Source organism: Larimichthys crocea, chromosome XV (genome assembly GCF_000972845.2).
Source record: "Larimichthys crocea isolate SSNF chromosome XV, L_crocea_2.0, whole genome shotgun sequence".
NCBI classification, from domain to species: Eukaryota; Metazoa; Chordata; class Actinopteri; family Sciaenidae; genus Larimichthys; species Larimichthys crocea.
In genome coordinates this window covers 21204060-21225311 of record NC_040025.1, presented here as the reverse complement: position 1 = coordinate 21225311, position 21252 = coordinate 21204060, and positions in this window count along the sequence as shown.

The window sequence follows — 21252 nt, the reverse complement described above, 5'->3', positions numbered from 1 at the left end:
CCACAGTAGGTTTCTCTCACTGCCTATACTATATATATCAGATTTAATCTTGATGTTTTCACATATTTAGCAGTTCTACTGTACTGGTTTTCAAATTCATGGGAATCCTACAATTGTTCTGAAGCAACTCAGAACCACTCTTCAGTGCTGCTTCATTTTTGGCATAAATGTAGTTTAAAAAAAACTGATCTGTTCTTTTCTCTTGCTGTTATATTGTGTAGTGTATCAACTTTCAGGCATTTGGTTGATGTTGTATAAAAGCTGTGTAGAGTAATGAATATCTGTGCCATAAGTCATCATTTAGCTAAAAGGCACAAACCAACACAATCCCAGAACTTTTTGGCTGAAATATGCACTTTTGGATTTCTGTTCATTCAAAGTTAAGGACTGTAATTAGACTGATATTTGACTAAACAAGGCCCTTGGTTCACTTAATGGAAACCAAACCAAACTTTCTATTGTAAGTGGGGCAAATACATCAACTGTTCCACACACTGTACAAGCCAAGGGTGTCACACCTTGAGACAACTGACGAATGACACTAATTGCCCTGTAGTTGGAGATGCCAAATTCCTGACGTCCTAATGTGTGTTTGTCCTGTCAGCATCCACTTCAATAATACATGACACAGGCTGAAATGTGTGTACCCGTGATCCCGTGATGTATGTACGTGTGTGCATGTGTGCCCACTTGATAAACTGATTTACACTGGAGGGAGAGAACATGGAGTCGCCGTGAGTGAGTTGAATTGACCACTCAGCAGAAAGAGGCATAAAGTCAATGGTGGCAATGAGAGCAATCAATGATACACAGTGCAGGCTGATGATTAACATTTTGGTGGTAATTACAAGATAGGATTAAGAGGCTTATAGTGACTAACCGCATTGACTTTCTATTGGACATCCATGCACATGTAACAACAGTAGGTGCACTGTGTGCATTGTCTACTGGATTGAAACATCTATCTCTCTGCCCCCTCAACCCAGATCACTAATACAATCCATAACCTCTGTTTTCCTACGTGACGAAACATCATTTTTGAAATAACTGGAGATAATGTGCTCAATTTACATCACACGTGTTCTTGTTTGGAATTTTGTAACATGAACTTCAAGAGCAACTTGTAACATGCTCAGAATGATAATATGAACATGCTGATGCAAAGCAGGTATAATGTTGACCACGCTCACCATCTTGTGTGCAGGCATGCTTGCACATGCACATGCTAATTAGCACAAAGTACAGTGGTTGAACAGAATTAGTCATTAGTACTGCACTTATTTAGTCATAACAATCATGGTGCTTGATGATTTTTTTTTAAAATGATGATGAATATTTGTAAGAAATGCCATAACAATCCAAACCCAAGCAGTTGCTGAGATATTTCAGACTGGTGGTGGTGGTGTGAGATTTACTCGCAGTATGATATACGAACAGGCTCTATCATTCTTCTGAGATAGCCTGGAGTGAAGTCTAATTAAGCATCAGATTCAAAAGAGACAGCTTTTTCTGTTGTGGTCAGCTTTGCACTGTCTCATGTATGGAAGCTAATCTAAATTGTTTTGTCTTCTGTGTTTATGACTTAACAGATTAAAAAAAAGGCATTCATGTTTTCTTCCTGGTGAGTTTTAGTGCCAATTAAAATACATTTCTAGGCAAAAGGATGACATAAAAGCAATGTTACGTAATTTTCTAATACAAAACAACATATGCACTTTGTGTTTAGAGTGCATGGAGAAATCACAACTCACCAGAGAGAAAACATGAATGCTTTTAGTCCTGTTTAAAAGATGGAATATTGGTATACTTCAGCCTCTGTGGCAAGATTATCCCAGCAAAACCTTTTTTCCCCCACCTTTTCCCCAGAAGAAACATAGTCCAGTAGTAGGTGGTTGTGTTTTAAACCAATAAACCTCTCTGCGATCTTTGTTTGCCTCTGCCAGTTCAGCAGGCCTGCTCTGATTCCTCCTTTTTGTCTGTGTGGGATGGTGATTGCTAAGTGGCACATGCACTTTGTGGACCGAGCTCTAACAAAAGCAGAAACAACCAATTTTTGTGCTAACTAAGGAGCAATTTGCCGATATATGTTCTTCTCTTATACATTATTGTATGGATGTTGGTATCAGCCTATTGGTGAGAGACAGACAGAAGGAGAAAGAAGTCTAAGTGTGTCATTAAATATTAATTTTATGCAAAAACTGTCAATCTGTGACAGTACATGCTGAGCCAGAGATTCTCAACTTTTTGTGGCCCATGACCTTATTTTTATGCCCTGAAATCATGACTATTATTATGCCATACTTTTGCATTCTATTTGAAGAACTCCAGGAGGTATTATAGAGTATATATTATATTTATAAACATAATAGGTCAAACAAACACGGATACATTTGCATCTGCATCAGCCAACCTCTAGATATGTTTGTGACCTTTAAGTTAAGAAATTCTGGCTCAGTCTGCTGATATTGATGCATGAAAATAAAAAAACATGGTGTGAAATGCTTTGCCTCTTGTATGCCGCACATTTGTAAGTGTGTTTTAAACACACTTAAACAGCACTGTCAGCACGGACGTGTACAACAAACCATGACAAGCTGATCAACATTTCATATTCACTGAGTAGGGAGTGCATCTCCATCCACAGTAAATGTCTTACATTGGATATATACACAATGTTCCAGCTAAGAAAAACAACACATACAAACCTGACATGTCAGCAGTGGTAGAGGGGATTGTGTTTGTACAGATACTCAGATCAACACACAGCTTTATGATGAAAGATTCATAAGTTCTCTGTTTTAAAATCGAGTTATTTTATGAATGATTGGCATGCATAGTCGTTCCTAAGGTCAGTGACCACTATTTCTGGTTATAAAGCTGCACAGTTTACATGGTTGCACATAAATAAAACAGCACAGACTTGTGCACTCATGCACACACACACACACACACACACACACACACACACACACACACACACACACACACACACACACACACACACACACACACACACACACACACACACACACACACACACACACCTACACACACATACACACACACACACACTAACAAAACATTAACGTTAAACTTTTATTGCCTCTGAGATAATGTTTCACAATGCTGGGGTTTGCATGTCGACCTTAACTTCCAGAGCATAAAACAGGATGTATGTGTAAATATGCAGCATTACTGGCATGTAAATAAATAAAGACATATGTGCATCTCTGCCTTTGTCCCAGAACAATGTCCTAGCTGAATATTTAAATTGTCTTCTGACAGGCATCCAGAGGGATAAAGCAACCTTGGAATTTGCATCATCAACAAATGATCTAACCCGATATGCATGGTGTGCATCGCAACAGAGCTATTTGAGAGTCAGTGGGAGGCAGAGGTGGTGAAGGGAGGAATATAAAGAGTGAAAACCAATGACAACAAAAGGGAGGAACAGAGTGTGAGAGATTTGTTCTCCTTCTGAAGGCCACATGCCACATACCCTCTTGTGGAACCCGTTCGTTATCGCAATAATAAAGCAGAGATCCACCTCTGCAGCAAGTGTTCTTTCACTGTCATGCGGTATACAGTGAAGTTCATATTAGTAATAAATCATAGCCCCATCATTGTGCACCTAAATAACAGCCATTTGAGACTTAATTGAGGTCATGGCCCCATGTCTATAATTCACCAAAGTGTTATCCTGAATGTTGTCATGTTACGAGGACTCATGGAGAACCCCCTGCTGGACAGAAATTTATAATTAATTCTAAGTGACTGTAGATAAACAATTTTGTACTTTCCCTCTGTTTCACCTGTATTGGATAGATGGAGATGACACCTGTGGTTGTTGCAGCCCTAATACCCTGATATTAGATGAGGACATGGAGACAGGATTTGTAAGAACAAGTAGTCTGCTGTTCTGAAGAGCAAAAACAAGGTCCCCATTATCGTCCCACCTACAAGGAAGTGCTGTTTTCTCTCAGGAACGACATCAAGCCAGGATTTAAATGTTTTAAATGTTTTCTTTGTCACACAAACAGTGGTGCAAGAAGAGTTTTACTTACCAATACCCTATATTATACATATACAGATTCTATCACTATTATAGGTACATCATACAGTAAGACCAAAATAATTCCCATAATAACAGGTTTGTATTTCAAATGGACTAGAAAATGCACTGTATATAAAGAATTTTAGAAAAATACTTTTATTGTGTATGTAGTAGTGATTAAAATGCCAATTTCTTTGTACTCTACTTGTTACTGTGTTAGTTATTCAAACAGACAGTAAGTAGATGATGGGGCTGGATCCATATGCTAATCATGACTATTATTATGCTATACTTTTGCATTCTATTTGAAGAACTACAGGAGGTATTATAGAGTATATATTGTATTTTTAAACATAATAGGTCAAACAAACATGGATACATTTGCATCTACATATCAGCTAGATGATGGGGCTGGATCCATATGCTAATCTCCCAATTTGATATGATACTTTGGATGCTGAAATGACATGTATTGTCATCTGATATTACACATTATTCCAATCTTTGTGGGTGTGTGCGTGTGTGAATTTTAACACTAGAATAGACCCTTTGAGGTTGCTGTAGCTGGTCAGTGTGGAGTGTGTAATGCTGCAGAGTATTAGTTTTAATTAGCAATGTGAAGTCAGCAGCTAATATTATATTATAATACATATAGTATAACATTACTATTATAATATATGCCTGGAAAGAATAATGTGTGCCTTTCGTGCACGAATGTATGGTATCAAATCCGAATACTCATCAGTTTTCACATTCATTTTCTACATTTTTTGCTGCTGCCTGTAAAGAGTCTGTGCATGCCATTGTGCAACACAGTAGCGGTAGTATGTGTGCAGCATTATAATCAACCTAAAACTAGTAAGCGCTGCAGCAGCAGAATAAATCCTGCAGTCTAGCTGAATGCAAGTTAGCTGCCTCGTTGGACTAAAGATGTTTAGGATGATGCTGCCATGCTAGGCTAGTGGACCCATTGCTGATGGTTCAGCTACTGTTGTGGAGAAATTGCTGAAGTCAAAGGTCAATGGTGAGGACAGGAAGGAAGAAAGTGTTCAGGAGCCTCTGATGTCTTATGTTGTATTGTTTATTGAAGCTTGGCCAAGGAGAATTAGAGACACTCTCAAAGTACATCAGTAGTGCCTGAGTCGGTCTCACATTCTGCCAAACTCATTCTAGTGGATAGACTTTAAACCCCAAGATAACACCACAAATACTATACACCCAGAATTAGCCAAAGAGAATGTCTTTATTCATGCAGGTTATTGTCAGCCTATTCTACTCTGGAGACACAGATGTCTTTTTTACAAATATTGGAACGTCAACAGCAAGCTATCTATTATGTCTAAGAAGACAGCAATAGGTCTCTTCGACATGTGAAAAGGGTTTTGCTTTGTTAACTAATCTGAAGGAGTATCACGTATTTTGATGATGATGGATGATGGTATTTTAATACAAATTATTCTCAGGTCACACACATTACTGTGAATTACTGCATTCAAATGTGAGTTAATAAATGGTTGTTCATAAATATATGCAAAACACATGATCAGTAGTTTTTTTCATGTAGAACCTTTCTGGTCTATGGACCACTCAAAGTGCTCACTCGTTACATTCACTTATTAACTCACATTCATACAGTGACGACTGCTCAATGGCTCATCTGGAGCAATACACTTCCCATCCAAAGTGCTCACGATGATACTTAGCTCACCTACACACACACACACACACACGCACACACCAATGGCACAGCCAATATCTTGCTCAAGGACACTTTGGACTGGGGTCAATGGGGACTGAACCAGTCAAATGTCCAATTGCTAGATGACCTGCTCTACCACCTGAGCATCAAGGTTAATTCATAGCCTTGAAAAAAGTGATTAGTGTACTAGTATAATATATTAGTATAATAGTTACAAAAACACCCCAAAACATTTACTTCCATTTCTGCTTTGAGCCATATCTCATGGACGAGTCAAAATTCAAAACTCATCACGCTCTCCTGTTAGCCCTCAGAAAAATAATACTAAGAAAAACAACATCAACAAAAAAACGTGTTTCAGAGATGAAAAAACAATAATAATAATAATAAATGATTCTGAACCCAAATATTATGTTGTTGCTTTTGTCTAGTTAATTTCTTATGTGTCTTCACATTGCCTACGTTTTTTTCAGCAGAAAACACTCTAGTTCAGACTTTGAAAATGATCACTAGAATTATTATTATTATTTTATTGGATAGAGACAGCTGAAGAGTGAAAGGAATGTAGGTAGAGAGATGGAGAACGACATGTAGCAAAGGATTGCAGGTCGAATTTGAACCCTGGGCTGCTACGGCAAGGACTGAGCCTTTGTACATGGGGCAGATGCTCTACTAACTGAGCTACCCAACCACCAGAATTATTTTTCACTTTTGACTCTCAGGGCTTCCGTAGTATCTACTAGTTGACAAAATGTATGGTAAAAGTGAAGCAAACAAACACAAGATAAATATTAACATTAAAATCATCTAGTGATTTTGGACAGGTCTGTTTGGATATGTCTGTGGCTTTTAAAGAAACAAAAGTATCACAGATATGCGTCGAGTGGTGTGCACTAGTGAAAACCAGGTGGATTGCTGTAAAATATAGTCTTCTTTGACAACAAAATGATCCTGTACTGCTGGATTACCAATGAGACACTCCTTACTACACCTTTTCTTCTGACACGCAGATGTGGCAGCAAACTTTTGCAGCCTGTCATGTTGATGTTTCCCCTTCATACAAAGGGCCTTCCTTGGCTGCTCTCCATGGTGCTGATCTGACTTTAAGTCCTAAGCCACATTTAATGCCACAGTGGGACATTCAGTTATGTGATCGTTTACCTGCATGCTAGCGAATTATAGACCGGACCTGTTTTCATTGAACATACTGTTATTGTGCGGTGAGTCTACAGGTCGCTGATTTCTTTCTTTATGTTCCTCTTAGCAGTGGCATTTTCTGAGCTGTTGTTGTCACAAGATGACTACCATAAACCACAGCATGAATGAATTATGAATATGATTTTTTGCACCATAAAAATGTGCAGATTACAGCAATAGTAGACATTCATATGTGAGATCAATACCTTTGGGAAGAGCTGTTGTTTATACATAGGCTTTTCAACCCAGTGACTTTAATTATATTCACTCTGGCTTTGTTCAATGTTTATAGAGCTCTAACCCCCATGCACCTTGGCTTTGTCTTCCTTCAGGGAACACTAAACAAACAATAACTATGATCTGTTGTTTGAAGATCAATTGCGTCAGAAATATTGCAACATCCATAATCACAATCCAACACAAGCAGTACCGAGACATCGTAACAAGCCCACTACCTCAGTCTCTTTGCAATTACCCCATATCTGTAGATCTGGGAAGTAATATTTCACCACTTTTCCTTTGGTGCAGGGCGACAGCTCACTTACGACAGAAATCGAACAGGGTAAAATGGTCGGTCCAAGTCTTTTTTTTTTTTTTGCCTGAATGAAATAAACAGTGGAACAACCCTTTCAAAACCTGTTAATGCTCATTCAAACATAGCTGGGTGACATACTAATGCTCATTTTCATGAGCAAGTAACTGCAAATAAAATTTCATTAAATGAAATAGAGAATGTACAGCATTCACTGGGATTGCTTTTCTTTATCTTGGACTTCCAAAACAAATGAATTGTTATAAAGTGTAAGCACCAGCCTGTCTGTGATGGAGACCATGACTTAGATTGTAAAATCTACTCACTGTAAAACAAAAATGAATAAGAAATGTTTTCATCAAAATCTGAGAGACAGTTTAAGAAAGGAATGTAAAAAGTAAACTAGACTGAAGGATGCTCTGAAAAGACGATATCTTTGCTATCTAAAGTGCCACCTTTCTGCTAAAGGTCATCCCGATTTCTATGATACACATTGCAGGAATTTGAAGTGTTTTTATCTTTATTCTACTTCTATTTGATCTTGAATTATGAGAGAGATAAGATGTTTGTGTTTAGAGGAATACAGGTTGTCGTTACAGCTTTTTATTGGAGACCACGCTGCACAAAAACAAGTTCGAATGAACAATAATTATCACGGCTTATGTGTAGCATGCCTGAAGTGCTTTATGCTCTTAACGCTTCTCTAAAGTGACAATAATATGTCAGTTGATGCTCTTCTCCATTTGGAAATTTCCTGTCAAAACAGACGCTGTGTTAAAACAGTTTCACACAAAAATGTATGATGACTAATGCTTTCCATGATCCACGTTTTGTATACATTCTGTTTTATATAACAAGGCCTCTTAGATGAAAAGGATTGCCCATAAAGACTTGGTTCAGGCTGATATGTGCACTGAAGTCAGATTATCTTCCACAGGGTTTATATTTAGAAGATGTCACTCTGCACAGAGAAATCAGTAAATCTGAAAATTGATGTCATTGATCAGTCTAGATCAATGAAGAGGGATTATGGGAGGATAAGTGAAGCAGAAAGAAGGGGGTTGTTGTCATTTACTCTTCAGGGACTTGCCCTTGAACATAAATACTGCTTGCATTTTCACCAAACAGTACCCAATAAAGCAGAGGAATCACAATTGACCATGAGTGCAGGCTGGGTAAAGTACTATGAAGCGTGATGTGACTTACAATGAGCTACAAGTCGGGTGGCTGCATCCCCCCACCATGCTGTGAGATCTCACGTTATACACCGACATGCAAAGACATTTGTGAGCAGCACTCTATCCCATCACTAGTCTTGAATTGAAATACACCTCCCAGGGAAAATTGGTGTGAAATGAGCCGTGGATGTCACAGCCCCGACTCAGTGAGCTAGACAAAGAGGGAGACTACACAGTATTTAAAGTAATTTAAACAATATTTTATTTGAAACTGAGGCAAACAGCATGACAAATTAAACTGTATTCTGTAAGGTAAATACTGGTGAGAGACAGACCCAACCACGAGGTTAGATAGTTTCACTTATCTCTACCTCTATGAATGCTGAATACATTCACATACACATGATTTCCTGCTATTATTCTAATTATTCTGAATTTAATATTTGGTTATGTGACCTGCATATTCTGTTTGGATATTCCAAATTAGGTTCTTGGGTTCCTGTTCTGAATGTACCATTTTCCAATTAAGATGTTGGATATGCTGATATTATTCAGGTTTAAGGAGTGTGCACTGAATACTATGACTATAACTACACTGTGCCTCAACTGGGGGCTTTATTGTAGTTTGCAACAGTCCTTGGCTTGGTTATGGTTAGCTCTGTGCATTGTAAACAAGTGAACCAATCATCACCTTGCAATAAGAAACACACCTAACATTTGTTGAATATTTATTTTTATTTCATATAAATAGCTTAGTAGGAATATCGGGCATAATAGTAATATTGGAATAAGGGAAAAACCTATTTCTGCATGTAAATAAAGTCATTGAAAGTCAAAAGCCATCACATTCATTAAACATTACATGTTTTTGTTTAAGCATATGACAAATTAGACCACTGGTTCCCAACCTGTGGGGCCCGACCCCCACTAGGGGTTGCCAAAGCTTCACAGGACGTTGTGTAAACTTTTTGAAAAGATATACAGCTGACCCATATCTCAACATTCAGTGAATAAAATTGAATAAAATTGTCAGGATTCACAAATAAATCTCACAGGATAAAGGCATGGTGAAAACCTGAAGACAAGCTGTATTCACAGAACCTTCACTTCACAACAGCCTCAACCTGCATGAGAAAAAGTATGAAGTTAAAATAACCAACTCCCAATGAGTAAATATGATTGATAATAATACAGAAATTCCTAAAGAGAATTCCTAAAGTTCCTAAAATCAGGAAAACATCTCTGATGGAATAGTCACAGAAAAGACTTTAAATTCATTCAGATCTCTTGTTTAATTGTACAGTTTATCACATGTTGTGTACTGTTTGTGTTATGCATATTGTTATGGAATTTTATATCCTTAGGTTACACAAGGTCACGTGTGGGCCTTGAGGTCCTCAGCAGTATTAGTTGTTTGGCTTTGACTGGGTGCCAGTCTATCTCAACACTGTGGTGGCCAGGGTCGAAGAGGCTTGTTGATGCCTTCTCAGACATAATAGATAGCTTGCCGTTGACGTTCCAATCTGTGTTAACAGACATCTGTGTCTCCAGACTAGAATATGCTGACAATAACACCTCCATTGGTAAAGACATACTCTTTGACTAATTCTGTAGCGTATAGTATTTGTGGTGTTATCTTGGGGTTTAAAGTCTATCCACCAGCACGAGTTTGGCAGAATGTGAGACCAACTTAGGGACTTCTGATGAACTTTGAGAGTGTCTCTAATTCTCCTTGATCAAGCATCAATAAATAATACAGCATAAGACATCAGAGGCTCCTGAACACTTTCTTCCTTCCTGACCTCACCATTGACCTTTGACTTCAGCAATTTCTCCACAACAATGCATATAATCTATGAATATAATATGAAAATATAGAATGTTACACACAGTCAGGATCATCACCTAATCAAAGTAAATATTATAAGGTGTGTGAATGAGAGAAATAAATAGTCGACTGAAAATTCCTATGGCCAGCCCCTTCACCTGGGCTCTCCAACAACAAATCCCCCAGCAGTCTGAACAGAAGGATGAGCAGGACACAACACAGCATCAGGAAGGCAGAGCGGAGGAAAAGGACACTTAAATAGCTCAAGACATGGTGAGTACTACTGAGTACCATTAACTCAGTGGAGCTTGTCAGTGACATTTACTCTTTCTTTTTTGAAATGCCACTGTGTTGTCTAAAACAGGAGGGACATGTACATCTGTAAAACGAGATTTGCTTAAGAAATGATGAGACAAATTGATGTGTGAAAATGAGGATGTGTAAAAAAGTGGATAATTACAAGGAAAACTCAAAAAGGACCCAGGGGAGCAAGAGAGGGCATGGGATTTGACCATTAATGTGGTTATATGAAACCCAACATGCAGCAGTACTTGTCACAGTATTAATCAGTCAGTCAAGCCCTACAGCACCCGTCCTGTTCAGTCCTTACCCTAAGCAAGCCTGTCATTATAAGCAATGGCCTTCTGTTATCTCTGGGTCACCATGCAACATCTGCATCTTACAGCTGTTGAACTTGCACCAATACACACACATACACAGTAGAATTGCAGCTGGGTGCATAAGTATGCAGAATATGGCTTATGTAAATTACTTCTATTCAATTAAATTTTCTCTGTCTCATGACAAACAGATGCACCCCCATCTGACTGAACTGTGGTCAGGTCAGGTCAGGTCAAACTCTATACAGAGTTCAGTCACAAAGGCAGCATAATCCAGTTCTATCATATCTCATTTTCAGGTTGCCGTGTGTCCACTTGTCAGCTCTGATGTTGGTATCATTAGACACTAATCATTATACTTAAATGCAGCACTTGTAATGAATTTTCTTTATATGATAGTATTTTTTTTTTTACTTTAACTGTCTAGGATCAGAGCAATTGCCCATGATTGCACAAACAATTGATAGGGCCGTTTATAGGATCCCAGAGACTTAATAAAGGATTTCAATCCTTCCTCCACAACTGGTCCCCTGTGGGGGTGGTATGGGATGGAGTGGTATGATTCATCCTGGCGTTCACACTTGGTCAAAAGGAGCAAGATGTCCTGCTCTCTGGCCAACTAGCATAAGCAGGGATGAATTTTTTTTTTACAAACCTTCTGCTCTTATTCACAAACCGAGGTTGGGCTCAGTCACCATGAAGCTGGGTACTTGTCATAGCAGAATTTTCACATAGCAGCAATAACTACTTACCATGAAAGGTCTAACAGATTAGCAATTTCATATATCTGAACGGTGAAATCTGAACGGTGCTATGTCGTAAGTACAATGGTCTACAGTATAATCGCTCCCTCACCACTAACCACAAACACCCCACCATTACAACAACAAAAACAAAAACACCACCTCTTACTCTCACCTTGTCTTCACCTCTTTCCTAGCAGGTTGCTTAAAACTGATGTTTATCTGTGCTTCTGCTTCAGCCATTTATAATCCCCATAGTGCCATGTACTGTAATATCATATGTAGCAGAGCACATGATGTCCACACGTGAGAAGTGTCCCCTCATACATGTTACTGAAGGGCTTTCTGGATGATGTGCAGGACAGAAATAGTACCTCTTTAAATGAACCATGACCAGGCCTGACGTACTGGAGGTCTGGAGATAAAGAGACTTCCTAATGATGCAGTGCACATATGCATGTCTGTATGGATCATATATAGCTTACATCAAAGTCATTATATTTCCTACCTAATTGGCTGCTGAAATTGAAGAGGGACTGTGGGCTTGTGTCAAAGACCATAACATTAATGGATCAGTACTAAAAGGGAAAGACGTCAAATAAATCACCCAGAACTGTTTTGTCATCACACACCTACACAGTGCATACTGAGTGGGAATCATCCTGTCCGAATGTGCGTACGTGTGTGTGTGTGTCTGTGTGTGCATGTTGCAAAGGCTGATAAGAGTTGCTTAGACGTGTCCTCTGGATGTCACAATACCCTGAGGGAGAAGGTGTCAGAGAGGAGGATATCAGGCAGAACAAGGGCTGCTCTGCTCTGTGATTCCTCTGTGCTCTGTGGCTACACCTCTCCGCCCCTCTGCTTTATTCACGCGCCCCATGCTGGCATCACACATCCATCAACTCACAATATGTTGAATCCTATTCATATTTAGGGCTGAGTAATGTTTGAAATCCTTCAGTACCACTGCTGATGAAATATCTTGAGTTGAACGGAAATAATTTTTTCAATACTTTACTTTGAGTAGCTTCAGCATTTTTAAACATTTCAACTATGTTAGCTATTAATCCACCACTCTGTAGAGTGAAATATCCCAACATCTATTAGAGGAATTGCCATTGACCTTTTGTACAAACATTCATGGTTCCCAGGGGATGAATCTTACTGGCTTTGGTGAGTTCTTTTTTTGTTGTTTAAAAAAAAAAAATTATAAAGTAGATACAGTATTCTGGATTATTTTTCAACTTTAGATAGAGTCGGATTAGCCTATTTTTACTGTCTCCAGTGTTGTTGCCATGCTCATCAAAACCTCTGTGTTTATTACACCGGCATCAGGTTAATATAATAAAGTGAATACATGTATTTCCCAAAATGTCAAACTATTCCTTTCATTTCTTTTCCTTTCCTTTCCTCAGTGCATGCTGTTATACCTGACAGTTTTTGATACTTGATACTATTGCTTTCACACACACTGTAAATACACACACAGCTCTACACAGCCTGGCTTTTTGCCTACAACTAATCTGATTGTCCCACATCAGGCTACATCAGGATTTCTGTCTTTCTTTGGCCTAGATCCAATATGGGATGCTGTTGACCCTAATGTGTGAGGGTTATTTTAAGTAACATGGCCATGTTAAGGGTCTAAGCCAGGAGGAGAACAAGCCTCATCTCACAATGACAATGTTTTTTTCCCTCTTTGTAATTCTCTCTGTTGTGGTTTTGATTATGTAACTCTGCGTACTGGAACACAAACAGAGATGTGATTTATAGTGACATACACACATGCAAACACACACACATATAGTACACACAGTCACATGCAGGGAAATATGTACACACTGTACACACATATACATAGAAACATACAGATAAATTCTCACACAAACTACAGAGAGTCTGAGGTTGTGTTGTTTACTGTGACAGGATGCAAATTAAAACAATTACTATCGCATATTACACCTGTCTCACATCTGTCTAATTGAGTGTGCCTGAAAGCGCACCCTATATGTTATCTACCACGTTTATTGAGTGTGCCTGAAAGTGCACACTATATGTTATCCACCGCACTTATTCTTATTATTATTGGTGTGGGTGCCCAAAGGGCTCGGCCGGGAATCGATTGCTATGACTTTTCTAAGAGTTTCGGCAAACGGTTTTGCCAAAAATCGCCAAAAACGACGCAAAAAATTAATGGGTGTGTATTGTGAGAATTTTCGAGAGCTAGAGTGTGTGATGTCATCACTAGAGTGGAGAGGAGAGACAGCGATTAGTGAAAAAATAAAATGTAATCGACTACCGTGGCCTCAAATGCCCCACTACAGACACAATTTATAGCTAGAAACGTAGGAAAATTTGTCATCTCACTCACATTTGCCTGCTAAAGCTGTCAGATATATAGTTTTGGCGTGACACACAAAAATTGTGGCAGCAACACCCATCGACAGCCTTATAGACTGCCACGTTAAAAAGGCGGGAAATTTTCTGGAGGAAAGCAGAAGTAACATTTCTCTGAATTGCTCTCAAGGGCACATTTCTTCACTTTATCAACACAAAATGCCTATGTAGACGTTTAGGAAGGGCTCAGCATGCTCAAAGTAAGCCGGTGGAGGGGCCAACAGGCAGAAGCCGAGCGGCGGCCATTTTAGCAGTTATTGGCACTTAATTTGAACTTGTCTGTCTAAAATGACAGAGACAGCAGAGCAGCTAGCACATTAGCGCTAGCTGTAAAGACATGTTATTTGCTAACATTAACCACCAATGCTAAAATTAGTGCTAATTAACATTAGCCACTAAGAATTAAATACATGCTAATGCTAATTAGCATTATCCACTAAGAATTAAATACATGCTAATGCTAACATGCTAATGTTAACATGCTAATGTTAATTGCTAGCGCGTAAGTGGTAGCTGCTCCTATGTCTAAATAAACATGTTAAAAATGACTATTTGAGGTGTGCTTTTTGAATACAGACCCCCAGCAACAGCCCATTCGTCACTGTCAAAATTTCTGCTGGAATTTTCTAGTACTTAATTTGCTGAGCAGTGTCAGTAATAATGTATGGGGGCGATGGGGCCAGAGTCAGGCACAGTCAAAATTTCTTTAAAAATGTTCTAGTATATTACTGTTATTTTTTTCCTTCACTACACAGCTTCACTGTGCATAGCAGGGATACACTATAACTGTATTAAAATTGAAACAATTTACAATAAATCTGTGACAGCAGAACAGTTCTGCATTAAGAAACATGACCTGTGTCACTGCACTCCTTTGATAGCTTTCTGTCAGGTTATAGAGAAGTCCTTTCATCTTTAAACATCTACCTTGCCTCATTGCATGCATTGTAATAATAGAGCAATCATTTAATCATTTCCCATTATTTGAAAGAAATAAAGAAAGAAAATCTTACTCACTAAGAATAGTTGAGTTTCAGTTCCCAAGGTATAGATACAGTATATACACTGAACAAAAATATAAATGCAACACTTCTTTTTGCTCTCATTTTTCACGAGATAAACTCAAAGATCTAAAACATTTTTTATATACACAAAATAAGCATTTCTCTCAAATATTGTTCATAAATCTGTGTAAATCTGTGATAGTAAGACCTTTTCTTTTGCCGAGATAATCTATCCCACCTCACAGGTGTGGCATATGAAGATGCTGATTAAGACAGCATGATTATTGCACAGGTGTGCCTTAGGCTGGCCACAATAAAAGGGTCACTCTGAAATGTTCAGTTTCATCACACAGCACAATGCCACAGATGTCGCAAGTTTTGAGGGAGCGTGCAATTGGCATGCTGACAGCAGGAATGTCCACCAGAGCTGTTGCCCATGAATTAAATGTTCATTTCTCTACCATAAGCCGTCTCCAAAGGCGTTTCAGAGAATTTGGCAATACATCCTACCAGCCTCACAACCGCAGACCACGTGTTACCACACCAGCCCAGGACCTTTACATTCAGCATGTTCACCTCCAAGATCGTCTGAGACCAGCCACTCAGACACCTGTTGCAACAATTGGTTTGCATAACCAACTTTGCACAGCCATTGAAGAGGAGTGGACCAACATTCCACAGGCCACAATCAACAACCTGATCTGAACCTGAACTCTATGCGAAGGAGATGTGTTGCATTGTGTGAGGCAAATGGTGGTCACACCAGATCCTGACTGGTTTTCTGACCCTCCCGGACCCCCCCAATAAAACAAAACTGCACGTTTCAAGGCTAAAATACACTGCATTTAGAACGGCTCCGCCACGGCGACAGAGCCAATCCATTTCAATGTTAGTCAATGTGTCAGCTCACACAGTCTACGTCCCCGCTGCGTCACGGCTCTGGAACGACTGCGGCGTCCGGCAGCCCTCCGCAACACATACGCAGAGCTTCTATTTTTCACGGACGCCGGAACATGGTGCATAAATTCAGCACAGAGCAGACGGGGCGGGGAAGGAAATCAGCTACAAAATACAAAATAAAACCCTGGTTGATCTACAAAATACAAAATAAAACCCTGGTTGATTTTTTAAAATTTTTTATAAAATACTCCGTGTTCACCGCAGATCGAGTTTCATTTCAAGAACATGTCATAATGGGCGGGGGTGACCTGAAGTCAACAGGTGAGAGGTTTTCAGGCATAATCATTGATGACACTTCACATCCTTTTTATAAGGACACCAGAAAAAAGATGCGGCGTGGAATGCCATTGCAGGAGTCTAAGAGACTACAGCCGGCAATATCGCGTGATTATGCGTGAGTTCGCGAGATCTCGTGCATTCTCACAACGCTCGGTAGCCGGCGGAGATGCACCTGAGCGCATCACAAACGGATTATGTGTGAGTTGGCGGACGGCGGAGTACGCAGTCTTTTTATTGTGGCCAGCCTAAGGCACACCTGTGCAATATTCATGCTGTCTAATCAGCATCTTGATATGCCACACCTGTGAGGTGGGATGGATTATCTCGGCTCCCTATCACAGATTTACACAGATTTGTGAACAATATTTGAGAGACATTTTGTGTATATAGAAAATGTTTTAGATCTTTGAGTTCAGCTCATGAAAAATGGGAGCAAAAACAAAAGTGTTGTGTTTATATTTTTGTTCAGTGTAGATACTGCCAAGGAAAATTGTGAGCATGATTGCTTATTTCCAGCAATACAGCACTATCCTCTACAACCACAGTCTAATCTTTTGGTGATTAAGACGCTCCAAGGGAGGAATAAAGTTAGAGGTTGAATGTATGCAGATTTCCTGAATCTTAACCTGAGAGTCATTTAGCTAATCCGTTTTGTCTTCCAACTTATCAATACACAATGAAATGTGAATCCTATACACTACACCCAAGCAAAGGCTGGTATCTACATTAGAACTGCTGAGGTGAAAGTACAGGTTTCATCTGGATGCCATGGAACACTCATAGAAGTCAAACATATCACACTATTCTGACCTGTTGTACCATAACCAAGTAAAGCACCATCACTGTTGATCTGGTTACACTAAAAGCCCCTTTATGAAAAACTCTTACTAAAGAAAGGTCATGGTTTCAACATGACTAACAACTAAATTCCACCAGCCACGACATCACAGCACTGTATCGGTCCACCCTCTTGAGCTTTGGCAGAACAGTGAACCCACAATGCAGACCACAAACAGGAATTGCTTCTTAAGGTTTTTATTTGCAAGACATAAGACAAGGAGTCTAGAAACAGGCATCTAAAAAATAAACAACAAAAACATTTTTAACAAATAAGTTTCTCAGAGCTGGTACGTGAGTTGTTACGACAGAAGGTACAACAACGAACTGCACAGATTCTGAGCATTTGTAAATATAACAAATACAAATCTGTGAAGTCAACAATGAAAATCTCTTGAAATTAATATGCATTTGTTTAAAATACAATATATTGTGTTTTTTCATTTAAAAGCGTTATTTGACTGAACTGACTGAAAAACACACACGTTAATGATAACATGCTAATGCTACCATGCTAATGGTAATTGCTAGCGCGTAAGCACTAGCTGCTCCTGTGTCTAAATAAACATGTTGAAAATGACTATTTGAGGTGTCAGTAATAATGTATGGGAGCGACGGGGCCAGAGTCAGGCACACTCAAAATTTCTTTAGAAATTTTCTAGTATTATATTAATGTCTCCTTACAACCTTTCTGTTTCGTTCCGAATTGACTTATAATTAAGTTTCCCTACTATCCTCTGTAGCTTATGATAATCTAATCAATATGTAATTGTTCCTGTGAATAACATAATTACAGTAATATGTTGAGATAATAAGATTATGTATAATTGTTTTAAGGTCAATGTTAAACTAGACTGCAGCTTTATCTAATGGGCTAAAGTGAGATTTATCTCTGACATTCAGTCTGGGATTAGAGTGAAATCATTAAAAATAGGTTTAAAAAAAATAAATGAAAAAGCGTAAGAGCATGTGAAAAAGCTTGTTTTTAAAGTAGGGGGAATGAGACAAAGAGAGAGAGGGAGGATAATAATAAATTGAGAGATGTATGCTCTGATAATCAGGCCTTGGATGCAAACCTACATCTGAAACGGGCTTGTGTAGGACCCAAATGCAGCACAACAGCAAGGGATACTTAGTAATGTTCCTTATTGAGAAACTCACAGCAGGCGATATGGCAGGTGAGAGAGAGGGAATAAGTCCTGAGACCCCTCGTCCTCAGATGAAGAGTCCACAGAGGACGATGGCGGGTCCACCTCGCTAGGGCCGGGGATGGGTGGGGCCAGCGCCGGTCCTGGCCACATTTGCGCCCTGGGCGAACACCCCCCCCCGAGGCGAACATTTTCTCGTGCGCCCCTGGATGCGCCGTGCGCCCCCGTCGGTCTGTCCGCTGCCCCCCTCTGCCTTGTCAACACCCCGCTCCCGGGGCGCCCGCTCTGCTAACTTAATGAGCGGATTCGAAAATTACCGAGGTTTTTTGCTTTTTCGGGCGTTCGTGTGCCCCCCACGGAGAATGCGCCCTGGGCAGCCGCCCACATTGCCCATAGCTAGGACCGGCCCTGGGTGGGGCACCAGAGGCGCTCAGGCGGGGGTTATCAGTGGACGGGCGTATCCTGGAGGGCTGGTCCGGGTGCTGCCGGTGGAAGTCAGTAATGAGCTGAGGGTCAAGGATGTAGCTGGCGGGGACCCACGACCTCTCCTCTGGACCATATCCCTCCCAGTCAACCAGGTACTGGATGCCCCTCCCACGGCGACGAGAGCGGATAAGCCGTCGAACCGTGTAGGCTGGGTCTCCATTGATAAGGCGAGGTGGCGGAGGAGTCGGGGTAGCAGGAATCAAGGGACTCTCCAGAACCGGCTTGATTTTTGAGACATGGAATGTGGGGTGTACTCGCATGGACCTGGGAAGCTTGAGGCAGACTGCAGCAGGGTTGATGACCTTCTGAATTTCGTAGGGGCCGATGAACTTGGGTGCCAGTTTCTTCGAGTCGACCCGGAGTGGTAGGTCCCGGGTTGACAACCACACCTTCTGTCCCACTTGATAAGCAGGAGCCGAGGTGCGGCGACGATTGGCCAAGGCTGTGTAACGGCCCACCGACCGCAGGAGAGTGGATCTGGCCTGGGACCAGGTGCGGCGACACCGGCGGATGAAAGCCTGTACAGAGGGGCAAGAAACCTCCCTCTCCTGGGCTGGAAATAGGGGTGGCTGGTATCCATAAGCACACTGAAAAGGGGAGAGACCAGTGGAGGAGCTGAGGAGTGTGTTATGGGCATATTCTACCCAGAGCAACTGCTGCGACCAGGAAGTGGGGTGACTGGAGACCATACACCGGAGAGCCACCTCCATCTCCTGGTTTTTCCGCTCCGTCTGGCCGTTAGATTGAGGATGAAACCCGGATGACAGGCTGGCCGTGGCCCCGATGAGAGAGCAGAACTCTCTCCAAAAAACCGAGGAGAACTGCGGCCCTCGGTCAGAGACCACATCGACTGGAAGACCATGGAGCCGGAATATGTGCTGGAGGACCAGTTCAGCAGTCTCTTTGGCTGAAGGGAGCTTGGGCAGGGGAATGAAGTGGGCCATCTTGCTAAACCGGTCTACCACGGTAAGGATAGTGGTGTGTCCTAGAGATGGTGGTAGACCGGTCACAAAGTCCAGAGATATGTGGGACCAGGGACGATGGGGAACTGGAAGCGGGAGCAGGTGACCAGCAGGAGCCTGGTGGGAGGATTTGTTCCGGTTGCAGACAGGGCAGGCCTTGACAAACCCCTGGGTGTCCAGGTCCAGGGAGTCCCACCAGAATCGGTGCTGAAGAACCTCCTTGGTCCTCTGGATCCCTGGATGGCAGGTGAGGTGCGTGTTGTGGGCCCACTGGAGCACCTCAGAATGGAGGTGGGCCGGGGCGAAGAGCCGGTTGGGAGGACAGGCGCTGGGACCTGGTTGCTCCTCCAGCGCCGTCCTAACTCTCTCCTCAACCCCCCATGTAATGGCGGCGGCCAGGCGAGCAGAGGGAAGGATGGTGTCCGCTGCCGTGGAAACCTCTTCCTCTTCTTTCAGGAACTGGCGGGAGAGGGCGTCAGGCTTAACGTTGCGGGTTCCCGGGCGATAGGAGAGAGTGAAATTGAATCAGGTGAGAAAGAGGGACCAGCGGGCCTGCCTGGAGTTCAGTCTTCTGGCTGACCTGATGTATTCTAGGTTCTTGTGGTCCGTCCATACGAAAAATGGTTGTTCGGCCCCCTCCAGCCAGTGACGCCACTCGTCCAGTGCCAATTTGACCGCCAGAAGCTCCCGATTTCCAATGTCATAGTTCATTTCTGCGGGAGTCAGGCGTCGAGAGAAAAAGGCGCAGGGGTGGAGCTTCTGGTCATCAGTAGCCCGCTGAGACAGGACAGCCCCCACCCCGACATCAGAGGCGTCTACTTCCACCACGAACTGTCTCTTGGGGTCGGGCATACGCAGGATAGGCGCAGAGGTGAAGAGATTCTTGAGGGTCTGGAAGGCATCTGTGGCGGCGGAGGACCAGCTGAAGGGGACTTTGGAGGAGGTGAGAGCTGTGAGAGGGGCTGTCACCGTGCTGTATCCCCGAATGAAACGACGGTAAAAATTGTGATTTTAGGATCCTAGAGATTCCTATTGATTACCTACAATGTAATCTTCAAAAGATATATCATTAATTTAGTGCTTTGTAACTTTCTTTGCTAAGGCTCTAAAATGCACGTATTATTATTAAAACAGGCAGATGGCACCTAAGCTCATGTCTATGATAAATGTCATGCTTTCAGGAGGACAATCTATCAGTCTTTATTTTTATTGGGGCATCCCTATTATCCGTATAATTGGATTTCTTGTAAAAGGGCATTGCTTTTGAGGAGTTTAAATGTCACTTTTTAAAACAATTTGCGCTGCAAAAAAACATCAACAAAGGAAAA